The 13,310-nt window shown below is 32.6% G+C and overlaps 1 protein-coding gene across 2 annotated transcripts in view; it reads left to right on the top strand.

Moving 5' to 3' along the window:
- The window catches only part of LOC127874644 (sushi, von Willebrand factor type A, EGF and pentraxin domain-containing protein 1-like), a 496,927-nt gene that overhangs the window by 284,927 nt on the left and 198,690 nt on the right, over nt 1–13,310 (top strand). The gene's annotated exons all lie outside the window — the stretch shown is intronic.

Genomic DNA, 13,310 nt, shown 5'->3' with positions numbered 1-13,310 from the left:
TGAGCATATTGTTGTGCTTGAACTAATATTGGTGATCTAGACTCGGCCCACATTATATGCAATCCTATGAAAGATCTCCATTTTGTACGGTAGCTAATTTTTTTCTCCATTTGTTTAGCAGGAACTATTTATGTATACATGTATTTATGATGACCTTAAACCCAACCAACCCATACGCCATATATGTAAGAATATGTAGAATTACGTAGATACACTACATCTCGTTCTTTAAAAGTTTTTTAAGCTTGAATTTTTCATTTCAACTTATTCAGAAATTTTATGTTTAATTCCACCTCCCCTGTTTTGAATTAACGATATTTCTAAACCCAGTAATCTGGTCCCATCTGAAGTTTTTATGCGTAGTTACCAATTAATAATTTGAAGTGCTAATCAGCATAAACATAGTCTATGTTCACAAGTGTTTGTTTTTGCCGTTTGATTTCACAAGTTAGTTTCTTTGTGTCTGACACGGCATTGCAAAGTTAAAAACTAAACAATTATTGGTTTATGTGAACATATTAAACTTAAATGTTTAAAATAATTAGTTAAAACCTTTTTATTATAGCTCGATTGCGTCGAAAGCCGCAGGCTTATTGGAACGCTCCCGAGTCCGTTTCCTGGGCCTAGGACCAGTACTTGGTGTCTTTGGGGGAGATCTAAAGAACGCTCCCACATAAGGGATCGAACCCTTGACCTCCAGGTCGCTAAGCGGACACCATATCCATTACACCATGGCGACTTAAAATAATTATTATCAACTAAAATGATCAATCAAACACGTTAGGTATATGCTTTTTAATAGACTTTTCACAGTCTGGCAAAATGACCATCTTTAGATCACCTGAGCAAGAAGTGCTCCAGATGAGCTATTGTCGTCACTACATTTTCCTCTATATAAAGATGGTAGCGCGAAACATCACCATTCCAAATAAGATCAATTTCCACAATTTCAAAATAAAAAATTCCCATTTTCAAAAAATCCCAATTCCACCCCCTGTACGTCGATAATCCTAACTTAGTTGGATAATTCAAACTGAAGAAAAAAATGTCGGCCGAAACTGAAACTGAAAAGTAGGTGATTATTTTATCATTTCTGCTAATTTAGTACAAATAAGGACGTAATTATTCTCCACATGTGATAATGAATGTCTGACACACGCACATGCGTTTTGAGTTTTGCAATGATTTAATAGTTTTATAGTAAAAAACGATAAATTTGTCTTTGAAAAAATGCTAATTTTCATGAAATGCGATTTATGTGTTTAATTATTTATCCGTTAATTGACAAAAGAGCGAACGAAACTGTAACAGAGATATGCCAAATTATATCATGAATGTCCTTTAAAATTTTACTTTTAACACCTAGTGTGTTTCTGTGTTAAAATCATGTGTTTGCAGGACGGGTATAAAAGTTTATGGATAAATCCAAACTGATATGAAAATTTCTTTGGATAATAACCAAATTCAAAATGGATAATGCACAAACTGCGATGTATTGAACATGTTTTCCAAAGACAGGTTGGATATTATTCTTTGAAAACAACTATTTATAACCAAAAACTCACACGCTGTGTATAATGGAATATAAAAAATACTTTCAACGGACATCAACATTCATTTATTTGTTATAAGTGAAATCAATTTCAACGGAACTCGCATATACAACATGTTTATCGAGTGAGATTAGAAGCAAAATAAGCATGCGAAATTTGCATACCACGTACACAGAGATGCCGTAACGCATAACACGTGTTCCATGTTATTTTGGATAGCATGCAAAGCATAGAAATTTAATAATGTCCCTACTTATTATTTAATCACTTGATTAAACGGGATTCGAGTCGAAGCTGAAGGTTAAAGTGGCACTTGCCCCGCTGATTCATGTATTTGTCACCATATAAGAGGTTTCGAATATTATTAGAGGCATTATTGATCTGATTCATTATACATTATATCAGAAAGATTGCATCGAATGGTACACAAATATTTAAGGGGCATATCGACGGCTAGTATAGCATTTTACTTTCTGAAATATATTTACACATTGAAAACAACATATTAAATTATTTCTCAATACACAGACATAGATATTAAAATTCGTCTGTAAATTATGTATTTTAATAATAATAAAAAAAAAATCCGTGACCCTTTTCGCCGGCGCGGTAAAATTGAAGTTGTAATAAAATATTTACGAGTGAATTGTACAGTACCCCGCTATGCGCATGCTCACTGACGATAAACGACTTTTAACGGTATTTTAGCATAGAAAGCTTGCGAGATCTATATAGAATGACTTTGAAACCTATTGAAACCTTGTTGGGAATAATATTTGTGGACTTAAAACTATTTTTCTTTCCGATTTCATCAATTACGTATAAATCCTTCCGATTTTATGTCAAAGTGATATAATGCGCATCTAACAGTATATGCTATGTTAATAGGTGTCTATAGCAACCGTTGTTTATTTTTGGTGTTTTTTTACTTCATATACACTTATATTCGTTAATGTAGCATCAGCTTACTAAAACAATATCCCGGAACGAGAGAAAAATAATGTTTTTGAATATCAACCGTGCTTTCGTTTTGACAACTGACGACAGTAATTATTCGATGTACGATGTGAATCTAAATTTAGTCTTAGGGCAGATTCGTTCATATAACACACGAACACTAACTCCGATCCTAATAAAAAGACAGTTCCGCTCGACTTAGAGGACGGATAAGTCATGTAAAATATCGAATATAATATTAAAAAAAATTATGAACAACTGGTAGCAAGATGAGTTGCAGATAAATGCGCAGTTACCACATTTTAACTAACTCTTTTGACCTGTTAATTCTTTTCAGCTCAATTCAACAGTGAAAAATGCGCATAATATCACTTTAATAAAAGTTGGTCTTTTTAAATTTGGAATATTTGATATTTCATTATAATGTATAGGGAAATACCGTCGATTCGCTCCTTTTAACTGGTGGCAAATAGTGTTAGAGATAGGGCTTGGGCACATAGTATTGGCTTTATTTCGCTAAGTGGTAGGACCAGACTGATAGAGGCATTCGCATTTAAAGGACTGTGTACAATAATAACATCTGTAGTTTTTCATTATCTTCTGTTTTACCTGAAAAGAAAACAAAATCATTTTTTATGATGATTGTTTAACAATGTGCTAAAGTGCTTTTGTTGTCAGCAATTAAATAAATCTCGAACTATTTTACAAGAGTGTTCATTTAACATAGATCTTTACATAAAGACATCTTGCAGTTCGGTCATTATCCATCGACTTCCTAATGTTAGTTTGAAATTATCCATACACTCGTTAGGTCATTATCCAATTTGTATATTCTTGTCCCAAACAAATACGAATATATTGCGTGTTCGAGCATTTACGCCAATCACATTTTGTACATAATTATATGAAATGTTTATACATAAGTTCAAGCATTAAAACATTAAAAACATTCGATAATCATTGTTTTTGGTCTAAAACTTTCGACAATTTCATTTCCTTTTTCCAGATTTTCAAACATATTTATTTTATTTCGACGTAATTGTTTTTAATTGTTATGGGTTTATTAGCGCATTTTACCCTGCAAATAACATTTTATCAAAAAGAAACACTTATTATGTCACAACTTACCATCAAACTAACGTGTTCTTAGAAATAAATGACTGTTGACTTTATTTATGTCGCCATTTTTTTCTTCAGTTTGAATTATCCAACTCAGTTTGTATTATCGACGTACAGGGGGTTAATTCGCAGAAAACAAATCTGCAAAGAGTTGCATACGCACATGTTCATCCCTTTTGTCAAAACATCACAGTCTACACTATAGGTCAGTATACCTGCTAAGCGTGTTTTCACAACAATCAACACTTAATCCAGTTCTGTTTACTCAGTACTGAATACAGTACAATCGCTGCTTCAATTATGAATCATCTAAAAGACCATAACTATAAAGATACAGCTATATGATTTGAAATTAATTTTGAGGAAACATCTATTCAAAATCATCCGCGATCTAATAAAGTTAAAATCAACGATGACATGTTTACCAGAAATTAAAAGATTTCAATTGTCTCAATGCTACATAGTTTTTATACAAAAGTAAATATACCCAGGCTTTTCATATGGTAACATAAGCGGCATAATTTTCAGGCGCTTTTTATCGGGAGAAAAAGGATAAAGACGAAATACATGTACACTGTTTATTTGAATCTAAACTTTGATAACGTCGCATTAACATTAAAATTCAAAAGTGTGTTTGGAATTTTAAATTTAATTATGGTCATTTGAGAATGAAACAAAACATCGACAGTTTTTGGTAATTAATTAAATAATAATTGTCAACAAGATTTACTTCTCGAAATAAATGTTTTGACAATAGTAGGCATGAAATGCATAATTTCCACGAGGATAACACCCGGTTGCCACCATCAGTCTCTTAAGTAACTGGCCGCGACTTTTTCGAAAAGGAGTAGACCGTAAGGACTGATTAGTCTGGTAGGAATATCAACGCATACACACTGCCAAAGAAACATCGAAATTATCAATTGATAGTGACACTGGGTAATTCACGCATAATTGATATACATGTGCAATCATTCGAATCTTCAGTGCCTTGAAGCCATACTCTTATACTAATCGTTAAGTAGTATGTAAAACTACTTATGACATACTTTGGGTATGTCACTACATACCCATTTTTTTCTTTTTTATGTCCTCCAGTCTGTACCGGGTGACATTTTGTGTTTGCCCCTGTCTGTTTGTTTGTTGGTTTGTTTGCGTCAAACTTTAATATTGGCCTTAACTTTTGCAATATTGAAGATAGCAACTTGATATTTAGCAAGCATGTGTATCTCATGAAACTGCACATTTTGAGTGGTGAAAGGTCAAGGTCATCCTTCAAGGTAAAAGGACAAATATATGGGAGGGGGACATACACATCTTGTTTCTTCTTAAATTCTGGTCTTGAATTATAATCGAGCTCTACAGTTCCTTTTTAAAATCTAGCAATTGAAGGAATTACTGACACACTTAAAAAATGCCCAAATCTGTGAAAAAGTTCCTTTAATATTTGTTTACCTATTTAAACTTGTTGGCGATGATCAAAGAACAAGCGCGCTTCTTCATTTAATAAGGGGTCCGTTTGGATGAAGTTATTGCCAAAAGTATCTTTTTCTAAAGTCCAGTCTCAATATGTCCAATTGATGGTTTGACTGTCAGCTGATTGAAATATATTTGTTGAGTATCAGTGATTCTTTAGGACTAATTTGGGCCCGAAATTCGACCTCATTCCCCTGCTTAAAAGGTACATTTCTCCTATAATAGCCTTAAATTTCCCTCTTAATGTAATCTTTAATTTGAAAATAAAATCACTTTATTTTGAAAAAAAGACTTAGTTTCGAGACATGTTGTAAAAATAACAGCAACTTCATACAAGCAATTTGAATCATAATAATATTTTGCTTGTGTTGTTAAATAATTAACAAAGTATCTCAACATGACTAAAAAATCGTATTTAATAATCTACTTCCCAATCTGACTGATCCTACCATCTTTGTCCTTATGGTGAAAAAAGCAGTGTCTAAATAGAATGAATTGAAATGTGTAATATCAATATAACTGATATCTTCATGTTTTGTATTTTAAGTTGTGTTAAAAGGGACTTATACACAGATGTTTGCGTGTTTTGAAGTTTGTCATTAAATGCATTAAATTGATATACATAAACATTTGAACTAACAAGCTCCAGTATAAAACAAGAATACAACGAAAGTAAGAAAATGAGTAGCCTTTACCTGGGCTCGAACCACTGACCCTTGGAGTAAAAGGCTAGCGCCGAAACCACTCAGTCATCCATGCTAACATAAGGCTACAGTAATTGTATACTTTATATAAATAATCCACATATTGTAACAAAATAAAACTGTTACAAAGGCTTAGCCCGGCCTTAAGACGTTATTATGTTTTGAATCTATGACAAAAGGTCGGACATTTATCATTTTTAAAAACTGTCAACAAGTCCCTTTCAAGTTTTATCAATACTAATGCAATAGTTATTAATCAAGCAATAATACATTTTACCAATCGAAAAGAACGTTGACACTAAAATAAAAAATGTTATGGGTATTGGTCACAGTGCTTTCCACAGTCCCTCGAAATAGCGCCTGAACTTTTCCGATAAGTGTACTTTTGCAGGTACTGCAATTAGCCCTTTTATGATCAAAGTGATTATGACTTCGCCGAAAATGTTGAAACCCGATTTACGATCCTCTGTCAATTTCATGTATCGCTTTACCCAACAAAAACCAACCTTAAGGCGGAGTGTCATTGTATTGGACAATCAATATTGACCAATGAGAGCGCATGCTTTATAAGCGACAGTTCTCGTAGGCATGCACTACCTGTAGTTAAATCATGCAGACGACTAGTGAGGTACATGTAATTGCAAGAGAAATCTTCACCAGTTAAATGATCATGGCAACCGGCTGTAATCCTCGTGGAAATTGTGCATTTCATGCATTATACTGTCAAAACATTTATTCGACTCACACAGCGTTTTAACAAATTATAGTTGAATTCATTACTCACCTGTTAATGTTTTGTTGAAATCTGCAATGAGCATAAATAATTTTTTAATCCGAAACCCACTCAAGAATGTTAATGTTAACACGTTTGTAATCCAAAACACACTTTCAAATGTTAATGTTAACGCAACATTAACAAATTCTAGCTTCAAATAAACAATGCTAATTTATTCTTTGTCTCAATAAAAAAGAGCGGGACAATTATGCAGCATTTGCATTGCAAGCGTGGCTAAATTGATTGATGTATAAACATCATGCCACAGTGCTCCAACTAGGATTTTAAAAGGGCAAAGGGGGCTACTTTGTGAAAAGGGCACTTCAACATGCAAAATTGTGTCCAAATGGCACGTTCGAGCTCGCCGTCGTATCTGGAAGCTCCTAATTGCATAATATTTTTTATGTTATAAATAATTGTTAGAATATATTATTTCCATTATTATTAAACCGTGCAAATAAAATGCCTACAATGAGAAATACAATAATAACAATGTAACAAGAGATTTATAAACTATATCATGTCTTAAAAATAAATAAATATATTATTTTTTATAAAAGGGCAGGGCGGGGCATCGGAAGGGCAGGGTGGAAATTCGGAAGGGCAGGGCGGAGCGCCCTTCCATTTAGGCCTATCTGGAACACTGCATACAGTAAAATTGCCACTTCACTGCATAATACATAACGACTGGAGGGTCTTCTATTGAGAACAAGCTTGATATACGTACACTATGAACTATTTTTTTACATATGAGGATATATTTGAGTGTGATTGTTTTCTTTACTATTTAGAGAGTTCAAGGAGAGCCTGTCCGTGGAGTGGAGTCTATCGTCTGTGAAGAGGCGACCAATGGTAAGAAAGACAAGGGAAATCCAGACCAGTTTGCCAGAGCTGAAGGTATGAAGTAGACTAGTGTCTTTGACTTGTTTTTGCACACATAATCACCTTAAATTATTCTTCTATAAAATATTGGCAAATCCCTACAAAAATGTAATCAATAAACATATATACAAAAAAGTATTTTACAGTATATTGTATTGGTAAATGTCAACTATTGATAAATCATTATTCAAGTAGATCTTCATGTGCTTCATTTGTAGTACTTGTATGCAAGTAATGCGTAAGTCTTTAAGTATTTAAAACAGAATATCTCTCAAAATAGACTGATACCCAAAGAAACAATATAATTAAATATCAACTAGATACGATTAACATTTTTTGTAAATGGATGTCTGTTTAAACATATATTATAGTATCTGCACTTGTCTTACTATAGGATTGTTCATTGCAAACGATGTTGACCTCTCTCAACGGAAACTTATTTTGTCGAATGCTGTTGAACAAAACCCTGGACCAGTAAGTTCTTGTTCATTTGCTCAATGTGTTTGTAAACAATCAATAAATTAAAATTTAATTAGTAAACATGATATAGTTATGGTAAACAATTAGGAAAAAACAAATACCACTATCATATGCAAAGCGAGACAAAATTGTTGACAATGTTTCAAATATTTTGTATGATTAAGTTTTGTCTGAGTAACTGCTTTTAATGACTACCATGCTATCCTTATGCGTTATTTTAGGTGTACTCCTGCAAGTGGACTTCCTGCAATTTTAAGTGTACAACAATTGGATCTTAAGATGCACGCATCATATCTCACACCGCACGTGGCACAATTTGCAGATGGGACAACTGTACGGAACTGATTAGGAAGAATAATCTTGAAATCCATGCCCTTCAACATCTTTATAATGTAAGTCATAAATTTCACATTTGTTTATTATATTTCAAGATCAGGATAACATTATAATGATGTTTCCCTAAATATCATATAATACTATACATTTTGTGCCTGACAAATCTCTTTGTCACACAATAACACAAATGAAAACAATAATTAAGTAGGTATACATTGGTTTCATCATGTTCTTACTTTTTGTAAGTATCATTTTTATAAATGCATAAACAACTTATATTATGAAATTAGAAATATTTAACTTTTTCATCAACATTAAGAACCAAAGTCAGGAACATCCACTTGCAATTATGTAAAAGATGATTTGAAGCAATACAATTGCATATTTATATAAACACCAGACGATATTTGGCGCCCTGGATGACTGGCTTTCAGTGTTAGGAGATCAGCAGCTGCAAGAAACAACAAATCTGGTGTTATGTCCAAAGCATTTGGTATTTTGTTTATTTAATTTATTATAATTTGAATTGTAAGTTTAATTGAAGGTTTCACTTTGTGTTAAATATGCACTTAAGTAATCTTAAAATATATTATGTTGTATTGTTATTGATATTTAAAGAGACAAGGGCAATGAAAAAAATTTACCGTGAAATCAAACTGGAAATGGTACTATGTTAAAACAATCATTAGAGCGATCCCATCCGCTTACTATGTAGGTCTTAGATGTCAATCACAGACAAAACAATGGAAAAATAATAGCACAAAGCGAGCATTATTTTTCCCGTCTACTTCGATTTTATAGAATTCATTGACTAAATATCGATTTTATAGCATTCAGTGACTAAATATAAGTAAAGCGGTGCTAAAGTGACGTCACAACTCTTAAAATTTAATAGCTATAATGGTTACTGGAAGTACATGTGGTGTTTTCATTTTGAATGTATTGGTCGATATATTTGTATTGGTCACTTTCTGACACATGTCGCAAAAGTGTTTATACTCAAAATGTAAACCTAAATATACAAATAAATAAATAAATAGGCCGAACATTGAAATATAAACAAAATATTTTTATATTTATTTCATTAATGAACATTTTTTTAGTAATGATTTATACATCATTTCGAAGACATTTATAGATATAATATTTTTTTTACCAAATTTCCCGTTAGCGGGTGATTCTAAATGCTATAGCCCCTTTAATAATATAATCTTAAAAATGTACTTACACAAGTATCTGTATTTCTTATCACAATATACCATATTCTATACATTGCATGTATAATTGTATGAAAATTACTATTGAAATAGTCCATTTATAGTTTTACATAACCTGATATCGGGTCATAATTAATTACATTATTTGCAGAGGTCAAAATTGATGCTACCATTATTTGATGAAGAGTTCAACATTATGGATGGCGTCTATACGTACACAGCACAGGACCACTATAAGTATTTGGAGAATCTAAGTTTCAACCATTTTCCTATATTTCAGAATCCTGTCAAGGAATCCATTCATAGAAGGTCTCTTAAAGGTAAAACATGGCCAGATATAAGTATTGAATTTGTTAATACATGTTTCTTCTGGAGGAGATCTTAAACTAGTCATGCTCCTTTATCATACAATACAGTAAGTAACAAAACAAACTATGAGCTTGTCAGTGCATGAAGACCTGAGCTGAGGGTCCAACTTGTTTTCGGGTACCAAATTGAAATATCTGTCCTTTACACCCAAACGGAAGCTTGAAGAAGAGAATCCTGTTAGTAATGATTTATTTTATGAGCAAGAATGGTTAAACATCCTTTAAAGTAACCTAAATAAGTGTTCAAAGGCTGCTCGTTATGACCATACTGAACACTATGTATGACCAAAAAATTGTAAATGGTAATCATCAGAGGTTTATAAAATTAGAGCAAGAAGCAGTTAGACTTTCATCAATCAAAGGATGCACTAAGGGATTTTTTCTTTGTACAGTTTTTAAGTGCATAGTTGCAGAAAAAGAAATAATTTATATTCTCTATTTTGAAAGTGGAGTTTATCAAGGATTCATGCAACAGACATATTTAAAATTGATTCAAGATATGTTTGCACTCTCTGATGATTTCATTTTATTACAAATGTTATAACATTAGAAGTGTGTAAGAAAATGGAAAAAAAAATAAAAAGACAGCAATCAAAAGACAAAGACCAGAGTTCTTAAACATTCCATTTCAAACCTTATTCCAAATTCAGCTGCTGAGCTAGCGAACATTCAAAACTTGCCAGAAATTACTTTGGATTCATTTTTGTGCATGTTTTGCCACAACAAGTCAAAGCTTTTTTGAGAAAAGCCTGATAAACAAAACGTGTGTGTTGAACCTTTATTGAATAGCCAAACACCCGCATTTCTTTACAATTTGTTTATTAACTTTCAGTTCCATAAAGTTGAAAGTAAATGTGTTAAATCGAGTGCCATATTAACTGAATTGGTCCCTGTAGACATAATTTTATTAGAACAGTCTATAATATTTAACTGTTTATCAGGAGATATTAAAGGTTTTCAATCATTGTTCCCTAAACATGCACGTTTTGATTCCAACTTTTTTTTTTATTTATATCAGGCAACATCATTAACAAATATTTCTTTATATCTTTTTCTGCAAAAAGATTATTCGTCACTTTTTAAGTATTTTGTCAAGTTTTTTTTCCAGAACTTTATCAACCGAATAACGTGTGCAGTACAATTGGCAAACACTGTACACATGTGGATGTTAAAAGAAGAAAGACATGTAAATCTTTTAACACCAGTAGTGTCTCACGAACACTTTTACAGCACCAACTATCAGAAAATGCTGCATGTTCGGTTTCAAATGTAGTAGAAACTACAAATAATCCCTGTCTTAATGTGTTCAATAATTTTTGTTGCTCAGTCATTGATGAAGGAAAATTATCTATTCAAATGCTTGAGGATGCTGACAATTTTGGATGTGTTTTGATTTATAGTGACGAACATGATGGCTCCTTTAGAAAAAAAAACTCATTCGTGTACGTACTTAAATACCATCAAGAAAATGGAGATTATTACTACTGCATCTGTTCAATTTACCGTACTTTAATAAATGTGAAACTAGCAGACACTTAGATTCTACTGATGAACACGCAGTCATCTGTATGCACTGCAAATTTGTGAAGCTGATGGTAGTTCCAAACTTTATTTTGAATAGTTGTAATTCCACAGAAACTCGACTTCAAAGTTTTGTACAAAACGCACTTAAGGAGTGAAATAAAGATTCGGTGAAGCTCTCTACCAGCCAAGACCCATGTAAGTTTTTGATCCTAGTTAAGGGTGATGACCATCCTGTAATACTTCATCTTACATTTAATAACAAATTAGTTAAGTACTTTATAAGTTGCTCAGATGGAAAGTGTAGAATCATGAGAGGACATAAGAGAACCATGAACAACTTTCCACAACGGTATGTAAACACATTGCTGTATTGAAAAAAAACACGTTGAGGTTTGAAAGAATTTGTTATTGAGGCTGATGATTTAAATGAGGATGATGTAACTGAACCTCAAGAGCATAATGATACATATAATGGTACTGATGACATACCAACATATAGCTTGGAAAATGGCATTGATGTTGTAATGAAGAATCTCGTCTTTTGCAATTTTAATGTAGAAGTGAACATCCACCACAAACAAAAGATGTGCAATCCCTAGAAAAAAACTCTTAAAACGTGATTCATGGAATGATGCTTATTTAATTAGAATGAATGATGGTTGTCTTAAAGGTCCAGCCGTGTTTCCTGAAATTCCAGACAATACTTGTGATTGTTGCAGTGGATGGTTACAGCGAGAAAATCACCCTTATTATAACCCTAATGGTATCACTTTACACGAAAACAAACGATGCTTAACTATCTACACAATATTTGCCCCTGTCAAATGTGACTTACACACAAGACTCTGTTACAATGCATTAAATCTATGTAAACTGTACTGGATGAAGGGTTTGTCGATTCTTTGCATGTTTTATCTAGAGATACTGCTGTAGGTGATGACATAGGATATGAATTTATTAATATGGTAATGAATTCTGGAATGACCTTTGCTGCATTTTTAACATTGAAAAATGAGTTATATAGGCTACGACATCCCAAAGCTAAATTCATGGACACATTGATTTATTTGTCTCGATTGACTGCCGATGAACTTAAAAAAGAAGAAATTTTAGATAGCTCTTAATTAGAAAACAGAATTCATAATGTCAAACAGGTTTTACCAGAAGAAGTTAAATTGTCCTTTGAACGATTTTTTAGTATGGCTTGTGGTTAAAAGTTAGCGTATGCTAGTGTTCTCAAAATGTTAGCAACCAAAGCCTCTGTAACCAGTTTCTTGACACCTGCATTTTTTCTACATTTCAACATTTAATTTCTGACGAAAATATACCAATAGATCGTTTTAATTCTATTTTAAATGAAATGCGCCATTTTTGTCCATATCTCAGAGACCTTATTGGTGAATCCATGTTGAATAAATATAACTCGCTGCCCATGGATATTAAACTTTTAATTCAATATCTAGTCAACCTTTCTCAAAGTATTTTAAGTAATGAACCAGGACAACCAACTACACCGCAAGGACCATATAATCCACCTTAATATGGCCGTGCTTATTATTTTAATAAAAATGGTTTCTTATTGAAAAACATGCGAAAATTTACTATATGCAATGATTATTCTGCCAAAAAGAATGTTGACCATGATGATCCAACTTTAGAGTTTGAACGATGTCAAAAAGTGTATTCAAAAGTGCATACGTCAGCTCCTGGTACGTCCAACTAATTCCTGTGGTTTTGTGCTGACCACGGGCACTGTTATGGGTTCCACATGACTACAGTAGAGGGGCGTAAAGATCCAGCAGCAACTTTATATTCATTTTTAGAAACACCTCCAACTGATGTGTTTTATGATTTTGCTGGCAATTTGCAAGTATACTGCTTTAATCGAGAAAGTGGGTTCTACAAACATGTTCGTTTTT

This window comes from Dreissena polymorpha, chromosome 3 (genome assembly GCF_020536995.1).
Source record: "Dreissena polymorpha isolate Duluth1 chromosome 3, UMN_Dpol_1.0, whole genome shotgun sequence".
Lineage (NCBI taxonomy): Eukaryota > Metazoa > Mollusca > Bivalvia > Myida > Dreissenidae > Dreissena > Dreissena polymorpha.
The sequence above is the reverse complement of the archived record's forward strand: the minus strand, read 5'-3'. Positions and strand labels throughout refer to the sequence as shown.